The sequence below is a fragment of the Rattus norvegicus genome, chromosome 17, assembly GCF_021556685.1.
Source record: "Rattus norvegicus strain SHRSP/BbbUtx chromosome 17, alternate assembly SHRSP_T2T, whole genome shotgun sequence".
Classification (NCBI taxonomy): domain Eukaryota; kingdom Metazoa; phylum Chordata; class Mammalia; order Rodentia; family Muridae; genus Rattus; species Rattus norvegicus.
The window spans coordinates 16,746,039-16,758,589 of NC_141550.1; the positions used below are offsets into that span (position 1 = coordinate 16,746,039).

The 12,551-nt window shown below is 42.9% G+C and overlaps 1 long non-coding RNA gene across 5 annotated transcripts; it reads right to left on the minus strand.

Moving 5' to 3' along the window:
* Positions 1-1,023: 1,023 nt before the first annotated feature.
* Positions 1,024-11,650, minus strand: LOC108348530 (uncharacterized). Of its 5 annotated transcripts, XR_015641178.1 has the most exons (5): positions 11,384-11,622; positions 9,620-9,693; positions 4,847-4,904; positions 4,320-4,480; positions 1,025-2,657 (listed from the first exon to the last, which is right to left on the minus strand). It is a non-coding gene; the product is annotated as an uncharacterized LOC108348530 (long non-coding RNA). The 5 variants fall into 5 exon arrangements; XR_015641176.1 differs by lacking the exon at positions 9,620-9,693 and having other exon boundaries at positions 1,024-2,657; positions 11,384-11,649; XR_015641177.1 differs by lacking the exon at positions 9,620-9,693 and having other exon boundaries at positions 4,320-4,485; positions 11,384-11,632.
* Between the last annotated feature and the right edge of the window lie 901 nt (positions 11,651-12,551).

Below are 12,551 nucleotides of genomic sequence, written 5' to 3' on the forward strand. Positions count from 1 at the left end.
CTGGATCCCAACAGAACACAGAGAAAGAATAAGATGTCCCATGTATCCCATGTCTGGAGTCATTTTGTTTAACTTTAAAAGAAGACATCGCAGGTCTTAATATTGCATATTGTACTATGTATAAGATTATCAACATGCTATCTCCATAGTAATGGGTTGTCTGAGTTAGACACACACACACACACACACACACACACACACACACACAAAAACAAACACACACAAAGTATAAACCTTTCCACGAAAGATGAGAAGAACCCAACATTATACTGTCACCTGAAACCACCCATTACTAGCGCCTTGTCACCTTCCTTTGAATTTCGTATTTCACAGGTAGCATCAGTAGTATCTTTGTCATCTATCTCCTGTCACATGTTTTGAACCATCTGCAAGCTGTTTGCATATCGACCAGTCCTTCCTTTGTTGATTCCTTAGTATCTCCTCAGGAACAAAGACATTTCCCTTCACAGCCACAGTGCACTTACCGTGCCCAAGTCATTGAAAATTTACACCACGTGGCTTCTTAATTAGTGACTTATATTTAGTCTTCCCCACAATCCCCAAATAAGTGTGCATGTGTTTGCTTGTATGTAAACATATACACAGATACACATATATCTAAATATAATCATAGAAATGTGTAATCCTATTAGAGATCTGACCAGGATTAAGCTAAGCATGTGGTTGTAATTTCTGGTGAGCCTCCCTTAGGTTCCACATCTGGGAGTGATGTGGAAAAGTTCTTGCAAATGCTATTCCAGTTGCTGATGTATAGAAAGAATTTGACTCCTTTCGTTCTCATTGTTACCACGACCTCAAACATATTGACGTTGTCACTAGCAGGGATAAAGAGTTAGGAAATTTAGAATGCCTGAAATTTTTGAAACTTTCATGCCTAAATATCTCCGGAGATATTTGGAGAGAGGGAGGAGGGCCAGACATTACTTCCATAACTCAGTCACATGTTGGCTGAAGCATTCTACTTCTGCTCTTGAATTACTTCTGAAAGAAGAGAGGACCGTGTTTTTGGTTTTAGTATATGATTAACTCATTTTAATGTAAAATCTAAATGTCATTTCGAATGCCCACTAGTGAAACGCTGTACGGCACCAAGTTTATATATGAGGGAAATGAATGCTGGGTGTCTAGGGTCTCTGACCCAGACAGTGAAGAGTCACTGTTGTCCTCATTTTCTCGAACCATGCAAGCAACCCAAGGACACACAACCAGCGTCATTATTCAATAAGTGTTCCTGACTTCACAACCAGTCAGAACAGTTCAAGGCTGTTGAAGAACCTGGATCAGCAGAATTCTGTCACCGTGGGAGGCTGTAGTAGATTTATACATAATGCCTGATACACATTTTCATAGGCCTTTCATAAAGAAGTTTCATGTGCACAGCGAGATGAAAAGGGGCATGGGGAGATTTTCTCTACCGTCTTCTTCCATCCATAGAGATCCTATTGTTGTCCACAGCATCCACCCCAAGGGAACTCTTTGTTTTTGTTTCTTGTTTTTTTTTTTTAACTTATCTTCTTTTAAGTGTTTTCCCTGTATATATCTATGTCTATGTATCATGCTCATGCCTGGTGCTCATGGTGGCTAGAGATGTCAGATCCCCAAAACTGGAGTGAGAGATATCTGTGAGCTACTAGATGGGTACCAATGCTCCTAACTGCTGAGCCATTTCCCCAACCCCCGCCCCATGGCTACTCTCATGATAGCTGACGAATTCACTTTGGCATAGTCTCGTCAGACAAGTTTTGAACTCACGTTATTGGTGTTGTACTCACAGAGGTTCTGACAGATATCCATTGTCACATTATCGTTCCCTACAGAGCATCTCCACCGCCCTACAATCGCCCTGTGCTCTGTGCATTTATATATTTTAAAAGCCAGAATCGCCATTTTGTTGAAAGAGCCACTTGGCCCCAAGCAGAGGTCAACCAAAGATTGTTCTTAAAGTTACATGATAGGAGGATGGGAATTTTCAATAGGAAAGGTGTGTGGAACTGGGACATTATTTTGCTGACTCCTTCATTTTCATGGCTTAGTCACTAATGCTAAGTAGACTTCGAATACTCTTACATAAAGCCTGACATTTCAAAGTTTTGTCCTTTTTGAGAACCATTAAAAAAAAGTTTTTTGTTCAAAGTCAGTTTATCTCTCCGGAGGGGAGGATGTGCCGGACCTAGTCAGCTGGAACATTTGTTTTTCTTCAGTTCCGATATTGTTACATTTCTATGTACCTGAAGTGCTACCTTACAGGGTTTTTGCCTGAGGTTGTCAGTATTTTAGATGAAAGCCCGTGGACTCGCCACCTGGTGGCTTTGAAAACTCACCAAGTATGGTGACTTTGTAAGACACCGCGGTCACGGAGAGCAGAATAGAACAAACAAGGTGAGCCTAAGTGACCGTGAGCAAGCAATGGAAACATTCCTCCCCGTGTGCTATTAACACATCCTTGTCCACCGAAGGGCAAAATCAGAAAGGTGCCCAGGAGGGTAGGGGTTGGGGACCAGGTCATGGCTGGTCCGTGTTCATATGCTTGTTTTGTTCAATGTTTAGTAAGATCTGCTTGGCTCAACCTCAGATGGTCCAGAGCGGTTCGATTTTATACATTGTTTGCATTTATCTCCTTGCTCCTTCCATTTCTTCTGAGGGAGAAAAGAGAGGAAAGAGAGTGGCTGTCATAATTCCACTTGATGTATCCTGAGACATAGCACGTACACGGGGGGTGGGGGGCAGGCAGACAGACAGACATACACAGACACATAAATGCCCACACACAGAAAAGAGAGAGAAACAGACAGAGACATACAGAGACGGGCAGACAAAAAAACAGACAGACGGGCACATTTGCACACACACAGACACTCACAGAAAGAGAGAGGGCAAGAAAGAGGGAGAGGGAAGGAGAGAGACAGACATGGACACACACACAAACCACACACATACACACACATATACACAAACACACACAACTCACACATGGACACTTTTGTACACACAGACACACACACAACAGAGACCCACACAGACACACACACATAAACACACACACTCACACACCATACACACACTATTTTGACTCGACACTTTATAGACATCTGAGGTAAATGTCAGAAGGATGTAGTAAAATGACTTCATGGTTATCTTGGTTTAATTAACAGACTTCCTGGTAAAAGGAAGGCTAAGGTGGGGTGGATATTTAGCAAGTATTAAATTCGGATAATGGAATTAAAGGAAAATGCCACCCCAAGCTCGGACTTCCTTACTTATCTTGACAAGTTTTGGATCATTTTATCCATGGCAATGCTATGCTTGGTGAACCCCATAGGTGCACCCCTCGCCCTTCAGTCTGTATGAGGACCTGTCTTACATCCCCACCATTAGAAAGCCCAAAGAGAAAAAAAAATGTACTTCTTCATTCAGCTCTTGCACTGCAAAAAATAATAACAGTATACAATTATCAGATGAAAAATTTCCAATAAAGCACTGGTGGCCTGAAAACGATCGATAGTTTCTGTCTTTGTGCTGTCAACTTGTTGTAGGCCTCTGGGAGAGACAGCATCCAAGGAAGAAGGCTTGGTTGAGCAATGAAGCATTGTATAGAGAAGTCCCTGAACAGCGCTGAGCCAGCTGCCATGAGGCTCCTAAGGTGTGCCATTCTGGAGTCTATTTGGATAGACTCAAAGGCCAAGATCAAGCTTATGAGACCGAGTGCTGTATGTCTAGCTGTGGAGATTGGAGTCTGTTTGGAATGTGACAGGAGAGCCATTATCATATCCCTTGCAGGCATCAGCAGCCTTCCAGGTTTGCCCTAGAGTATCTTACCTTTACATGCCAGGAGACCAGAGCGCTTTATCCTAATGCTGGGGATTAGCAGGGTAATCAGCATAATTGACCTGGTCCCCATCCTGAGCATGGTGTCTCTAGGGGGAATCTAGGGCTCTATAGTCTATTAGAGCCTGTGTTTACTTGTCACTCAAACGGTGAGCAGGCGGCTAGACAAAACCTCGGGCAGGGCTGGAAGATGGCAGAAAAGGATTCCAGGGACAGGCGAGTAGGGATGGAGGCTCCCAGGTATGTGTGTCTAAGACATCCACATACAGCAGAGAGGCTGATGCCTTTGTTTGAAGTCTGACTGAAGCACAGCATTGAAACAAGCCAGTAATCAGGCCTTCGGGGAAGATTGGAGGGAACGGACTTTAAAAGAAGTATCACTGGTGTCGTGATTAGGAGAATGAATTACACGTGTGTGCAACCCGAACCGGCATGATCAGGATCTTCAATTTTGGGGAGGCCTGACTACTTACCACCTTTATGATGGGACGGTTGGGGTTCCTAGCGATATGAATGTTACTTGCGTTGAGAACCCGTTGGGGTTTCCTGAGATCTCTCGAGCATTTGCATCTCGAGTGTTAAACGTGCCTTGACCTTCCAGGTCCCATCAGGCTCAGGTAAATATTTCCAGTGGCTGTACTAGGCAGGGAGATAGAAATAATCAGTATACAGTAATCTTTTACCAACTCCAAAGGAGTGAATTTCTGGAGTCTGCCTCTGATACTGCAGTGTCTCTGGACCCACACTTAACTGATTCTATGCTGTACACCTTCCCTTTAAGGGAACCGTCTGATTTCAGAGCCCACGGCGCCCTCGTTCCCAGGCTAGAGAAGCAATGAATGTGTTAAGAGCTTTAGAAATAACAGCCTCAGCAGCTTGAGTCTTCCTTCTATTATTCAGGGAGAAGGGTTGTCAGAGCCATCTTTCCCAGGAGGGTCCTGCCAACCTCTGAGAAGCAGATCCTGTGGGGGCAGAGAGGATGTGGCCACTCAGCAGTTACCTTGGTTTCCGAGAAACGTCTCCACCCTCCAGTTGCTTCTGAAAGTGCGTCTGTTTGCCTGTTAAAGGGAATGCATGCTGAGTTCTCTTCTCAGCTTATAAATTATGCTGTATTAACGCTGGCAACAGTTTCACCCTCTCTGTGTAAACACGAGGCAGTGCAGAATGGGAAGGGGGTGGGAAGGGCTGGCTGCCAGGACCCAGCGGAGACTCGTGCGCAGCTCTTTGAATGTCGAGCGGGTGTTCGCACCAGCATTAGGAGTGGGCTTCCTAATACCTGTCTTCCATCAGGCCCTTTCATTATGAGTGCTGATAGCACTGGGGTTTGCTTGTATGACATACACGGTCAGATGAATTCTGTTGACTCGAATAGCCCCAAGAAACATACTTCTTTTCAAAGAAAAAAAAATTCAGGTTCATTTATAGCATCTGAAATTCTAATGTGGGTCCATTTGGAAAGCTCTAATTATAAATCTGGTATTTCTCAATCGATCAGTTGTAAGTATTCTTTATATAAATTTGAATGCTTTCTCTTACTCTGTCATGTGTTAGGAGGAAAGGAACACCGAACCAAGAACAAAAGCAGGAAATAACCACCGGAAGATGTTTTGTTCAGCTTACCAGGTTTGTTTTAGAGATCATTTTATGCTGCCCAGTTTTTGATGGGCAGGAAAGCCCTTTAAAGCAAAAGAAGGACGTCTAAACACAGAATGTACTGTCTTCCATTTCGACGCTGGGTGTGGTGCTTGATACCTATAACCCCAGCATTTAAGAAGCTGACCCAGGAGGGCCACTGGGTTTTATGTAACATGACAGCCCCTCTCCTTCTATCTCTCTATCTCTCATATCTGAACCGGAGAGTGGTCCTTAGTCTCTTAGAAGGAGGATACCCTGACTGAATAGCTCCTGCTGCAGGAGATGAAATTCCAGCTCAAACAAGCCTATTTGATAGAGGGATTGCTAGCTTCCTGTGAAGTATAAGGTCGATTTCAGGGCTACCTGAACCATGGGCTAAGAACCTCCAGAGGCCCTTCTCCTTGCCTTCCTCTCAGCACTATACAGCTCAGGCTTCAGCGGTAAAACAAGAGGAGCAGATACGGGCAGTGTGGTTGTCAGACCCTTGGTTCCATCTCAGTATAACTGCAATGTTAGTATCATTTGATCCCAAGATACCACCAACCACCGGATGGCTATAGTTCTTCCTTGTTTGCACCTGTGGGGTGAAAGAATTTCTCACTTAAGGTGGAATTAGCTTCATTCTCTTTGGTCTATGTGGTCAGCAAGGTCCTAGAGCCTACAGAGGAGTGGTACTCACAGTTTGATTCAGGCTCTAAGTGTGAACCAAGTGGTATAAGGGACAGAGATGAGTTGGGTCTAGGGACTTACTAGCAACTTCAATGAGCTCCTTGTGGTGCACTGTGAAGGATTCTCATAACATAAGATGGCTTGGTTTAGGACGTTAACTGTGATGTCATATTCTCAGTAAAGCTATAATGACAAGAGTCAGGATCAGAGGCATGGAGAACTCCTTCACCCTACTCATGCCAGACTTTCTCTTCTCTTTGACTCACCAGCCATCACTATGTCTTTTCTCCAGTCATGGAAGATTCTAGTTTGAAAACAACCATTAGACATGGGATAGCAAGAATTAAAACTCAACTAACACATGGTTACATAAAGCCGGGGACTGTCCTCTCCGAAGGTTGAGACGTGCTGAACTTATGCCCAAGGTCCATTTGCCAATGGTGGTTCACTTTCACAGTGTCATGGAAACGCTTCGTCATCTGCTCATGGAAAGTGACCCAGAGAAATGACTTTACAAGTGGATGACAAGACAAAGCAGACCACAGAATTACCTGACAGAGGATTTCTCGAGGGAAAATTACACATAAGAAACTCAACTAGAATGTTGTATATGCTTGAGAGTGTGTCCTTTACCTACAACATAGGAAATGTACTTTAGATTTGTGTTCCTTCAATATTTTAAATCTGTACTCATTTATTTGTGATTGGTGTGTGTGTGTGTGTGTGTGTGTGTGTGTGTGTGTGTGTGTGTACTCTAAAGGCAACTTGGGGTAGCCAATTCCTTCCTTCTGTCATGTGCTTTTGGGGAGATTGAGCATGGGTCATCAGGTGTAGCCACAAGTGCCTCTATTCTTGCTGACTCCTAATTTTAAGAGTTTTGTGAAAACAAAAACAAAAGCAAAAACAAAAAAACCAACAACAACTCTCAAAGAAATTACAGAAGTAAGCAAATTAACATTTATGTCCTGTCACTCTTTGGTTCATTCTCATTCTCTCTCTCTCTCTCTCTCTCTCCCTCCCTCCCTCCCTCCTTCCCCTCCCTCCCTCCTCTTTCTTCCTTCCTTCCTTTCTTTCTTTCTTCCTTTCTTTCTTTCTTTCTTTCTTTCTTTCTTTCGAAAGGGGTTCTATTTATTTGAAATTCTGTTTTGTAAGTGTAGTCATGCTTCTCAGCATGAAGTCACTAAGGACAGAGTTAGTAGTTACAATCAAAACCATTAAACCAAGAAGAGTCATTAGGTCCAGTCAGGATAGAGTGATTGAGTGTCAGCGGGTCACACATGAGATGTGCTCTTTGCTAGTTTTATCTGGTAAAAGCAATGGAATGGAAGGAAAGAAACTAGTGGTGGCCATTTTACTGACAAAATAGCTTTAAAAACACCATTTTTCTTTTACTTCCAGAGAAATTGCTCAGGGACTGTTTTGGTTGACCAGTAGGACAAATTCAATCTCTAATGTACTTCTGTGTCTTTATGAATTACCCCTGCTTTGGGTGCTGAGCCTGTATCAGTCCTGCCCAGGCTTATATATGATATAATATATAATAATATTTATATATTATATATTATACATTCATATCTGAAACATAACATATACATTATATATTATGTTAGGAAACCAGCCAATCATGACTGAAGTCCCTGAAACCATGAGTCAAAATTATTCTTTTTTGCTTTAAGCTGCTGTAGCTCAGGGGAGATCCATGTGCCTATCTAGCACTGCAGAGGCTAGAAGAGGGTGTCAGCTCCCGTGGAACTGGAGTTAGGCAGTTGTGAGCCAACATGTGGATTGTGGGAACTGAACCACTGGCATTGCAAGAGCAGTGAGTAATCTTCTCTCTTGGAGCCATTTCTCTAGTTCCTACTTTGACTTTTTAACCAAAGGTCAATCAAATCCATGGGGAGCTTGTGCAGAGCTGGTGGTAACTGGATGAGTTGGGAAGCTTTGTTGAAAACTCCCCAGAGGAGGCCTGGGGAGATGGCTCAGTGAATATAAGTACTTCTGACTAAGCAGAGGAACCTGAGTTCAAACTCTCAGAACCCAAATAAAGCCTGGCAAAGTAGTCCACATCTGAAATGGCAGTGCTTATTTCTACAGTGGGATTCTAGATGGGCTCAGAAGGTCATGGGTCAGCTAGCCTGAATTACCCAGATGCAAAGCCAAGACTAGACTGCTCTCTTACCTCACATCAGCACTGTGGTATGCTTACCTGCACTAACACAGCCTCTCTCTCTCTCTCTCTCTCTCTCTCTCTCTCTCTCTCTCTCTCTCTCTCACACACACACACACACACACACACATACACCCACAGAGAGAGAAAGAGAGAGAGACAGACAGACACACAGACACACAGAGAGACACAGATTCACATACAGACATGTACACACAGATAGCACACACAGACACACATACAGACAGACAGACACACAGAGAGACAGACAGACAGATGCACACAGAGAGACAGATAGACACACAGAGACACACAGATACAGATTCACATAGATATAGACACAGATACACACAAAGAGATAGCACACACACACACACACAGGCAGACACAGACAGATAGACACACAGATAGACACAGATTCACATACAGACATAGACGCAGATACACACACACAGACACACAGACACACAGACACACACACACACACACACACACAACCAGTAGAATTTCAAATTACAGGAAATCTTCAGCAGACATGACTGGCAGAGTCAGAATCATTCATGTCATCGTGAATATTGCTTCTGCTCATTACGGTTTAAGTCATGGGGTGGTATTGGTAGAATAGATGGAACTCAGGTAGGGTTTTATTTGCGTGTAATGACTCCGCATGTAATGAACAATGAAAGCTACTATAAAGGGGAAAATAATGTTGGTTATTTCACTTTTTAAAAGCCGCACAGAGCAGCATCTGAGGGAATGGACTCTGCACCAGCGAGGTCCTCAGCTGCTGCAACGCCTTCCTTGCAAGCTCGAGGCTCTGATTTCCATCCCAAGAAGCTGAGTGTGTTGGTGTGCACTTCAAATCTTGGAAAATGGAGACAGGAAGACCGTTGGGGCTTCCTGGGCAGCCAGTCTGGGAAAGAGTGTCTCAAAAGAAAAAGAAAAATGCAGATGGACAGACAGACAGAATAAAAAAAGAAAGAAGAAAAGTACCTGAGAAACAAACCATAAGGTTGTCCTCTGACCTGTGTGTGTGTGTGTGTGTGTGTGTGTGTGTGTATCCCAACAAAAATAAATTAGAAATTTCCCCCAAATAAATAAGTGCCCACCAAAGGAAATTAGAGACACAGACGCCTTTGCTTCCCACTGCCCTCTCCCACCAAGAAATAGCAGGAAAATAAAAATCGGTGTTTTGGTTTTCAAGGTATAGTGAGGAGAATTTTTTAAAATATGCTTTCGAATCCTCAGAGACTTTATAATTTATCAGGAAAGACACATTCTTCCTAATGAAAGGTTACTGACCTTCATGAAAGCGACAGTTCAATTACAGCCCATTCATATGCAGAGCAGTGTTGATAAAGGACAGGGCGATGTGACTGGCATAGCAAAGAAAGGGAAAATGTCTGGGAAATTATTATTCGCTTCTTAAAAGTTTAATTGTGAAACAAGAATAATAAATACGATCGCTCAGGTGGCAGAATCCTTTCTTCTCCGGCCCTGTGCTCCATTAGATCTGCTCCGTTGGCTGTGCTGGCTGCTTGCTTTTCTTTTTGCTCCCTAATATTCCTGCCTTTTTAATCCTCTAAACCGCTAAGGCTAACAGATCAGAAAGCCCTGGGGGTTCTGAAATGCTGGGTTTCAAAACGAATTTCCCCCACTCTCCTTTTTGACTGGCAAGGCAAGCTGGAACACGTCTTGGTGTTATTTTAAGTGTTTGACTACCATTTAGAGGTTGAAATAGATGGAGAGGCCATGGCCACCCCCTCAGCCACCCACCCAGTCATGCCCAAGCTCCAAGGAGGTAGGCAAGCCCCTCCTGGGCTGAGACTAGCTAAGCAAAGCCTGGCTAGACTCTCTGGAGCCAGCCAGCAGCCAGACTTGAGTGACATCTGCAGGTTCTGTTTGCTGAGCCTGTCCAGGTGTGGGGAAGACATCTGATTGCCACTTAGACACACAACTCTTTGGACTTGCTCACCAGAACCACGGCTCTCCATCAGCAACTGCTATAGAGATCACTTCCCTAACAATACATTTTTTTCCTCCCTTAAAAGTAAACGGCATCAGACTCTAAAACTTGGGAGGCGGCCAACACAAATATTTGAAGCCAAAGCATTATTTTCATTTTTAATATCTTACCTCGGAATTTAATATCAGCCAGCTATGTGTGTGGTGCGGAAGAGTTGGTGAACAGGGTGAAAGGAATGGAAACTCTGAGAAAGCCTACATGTTCCCAACACCTATCAGACGGCCTGGCACACGGTGGCTTTTCAACGTTTGTTGATAGATCGCTAGAACTATCCAGCATTGCTCTTCCGTCTCTTGGATGAGCTGTGTGATTCATGAACTTCTCTCTCGAAATACCCACCCTCTCATTTACTCTTGGGTTTCTTCTCCTTCTACTAGTCCTGAGACATGGATTTGGCCTCAACTCACCATGAATCCTTACGTAAGATCTTTGAAATGTTTTTTAACCCTGGCGTTACCGCAGGGTTAATAAAGCATGATTGCTGTGGATTTAGGCTGTAATTTGGAGATTTAATGGCCCCAGCAAATATGTGTTAAAGACTTGGCCCCCTCTGAGAATGTTCAGAGGTGAACTTTTAGGAAAGCGATTGAATCAGGAGCTGCTCGAACTCAATGGATACATTGATGGATCAAGGAAGGTATAGAGTCATACTTGGCTGACATTACTCTGAGGTGGTAAAAATCTAGGGGGTTGGGGATTTAGCTCAGTGGTAGAGCGCTTGCCTAGCAAGTGCAAGGCCCTGGGTTCGGTCCCCAGCTCCAAAAAAAAGAAAAAAAAAAATCTAGGAAGTAACGTCTGATTGGATGATTTAAGTCGCTGGGGGTGTGTTCTCTTGATGAGTCTCCTCCCCTACCCTTTTTGATACTACCCCGCTGCCAGCCTCCATCTCCTAGCTACCATAAGCCAAACACCTCTGCTTTCCCACACACTTCTGCCAAAATTGAGTCAGCACAGCTCAGCTTCAGCAGAAAGACACTACAGTAACCAGGGGAACCATAGAACGGAGTCCTTGAAACCTTATACCAAAATAAACCTCTCACCTTTATTTTCTCCTTTGATTTGCTTGGGCACTTTTTTGTCACGGCTGAGACAAATGGCTAATGTGCCAAAGAAAGTGTTAGGCTGGCTTTGTTCCCGGGCCCTCGGTTCTTTTGATGCAGCCTTCATTTCTGCATAACCCAAAGGACACATCTCTGTGCTGAGAGATGTCGTAGAAAATATCCTTTCAATTTACATTGTTCCGGGCTGCAGATTTAGGATCGTCCAGACTCCGAGCTCTGAGATGCCTTTCAGTTCTAGTTCCGTGGTCAAAAAAGATGAATTCTGCCCTTTGTGACTATAAATCTGCGTACACGTGGCACGTTCTATCTATTGTGACATTGTTCCTTACATTTTCCCCAATATTTGTTCAATTTTGTTATTGCTCAGCACCTTGATGTAACCATGAACAAATTTCCTTTGGGACAAAGGAATATATATATATATATATATTCCATATATATATGTATATATATATATTCCATATATATGTGTATATATATTCCATATATATGTATATATATTCCATATATATGTATATATATTCCATATATATGTATATATATTCCATATATATGTATATATATTCCATATATATGTGTATATATATTCCATATATATATATATATATGGATTTTCTGTTTAATAAATATAAACCCTGGAGATGCATAGAGCAATCTTTCAAAATCTGCTCTGTTCAATTCTTTTTTATTTATCAGTGTGTTACAGCATCATTGAATGCACGGGACATGCAAGTGATAGAAACTTAACCAAAGAGCAGACAAATCATAAGAGTTGTTTATCATCTCTTACATAACAGATGATCCCAAGTTGGAGCCTACACTGTTAGGCTGTGTGGTCGTTGAGAAGTATCCTGGATGATTCTGAAAGTTTATGCTTGTTTTCATCCTGTTCTTAGATGAAAGGCAGCACAGAGCAACCACAGGCTTACTGTGAATGACATTTTAATTTAAAGGGAAAAGTATGGTTTAAAGAAGACTACCAATAGCACACAGAAAACATATTTTCCATTGGGCACTTATCAACAGCACAGAGAGCTTTGTCTGAAGCGATTGCCAGAGCATTACCATCACACTCGTGTCTCACTGGAAAGAGCTAAGTCTTCTCAAAATAGATCTCTGATAAGAAAATGAGATGAATCACAAGTTG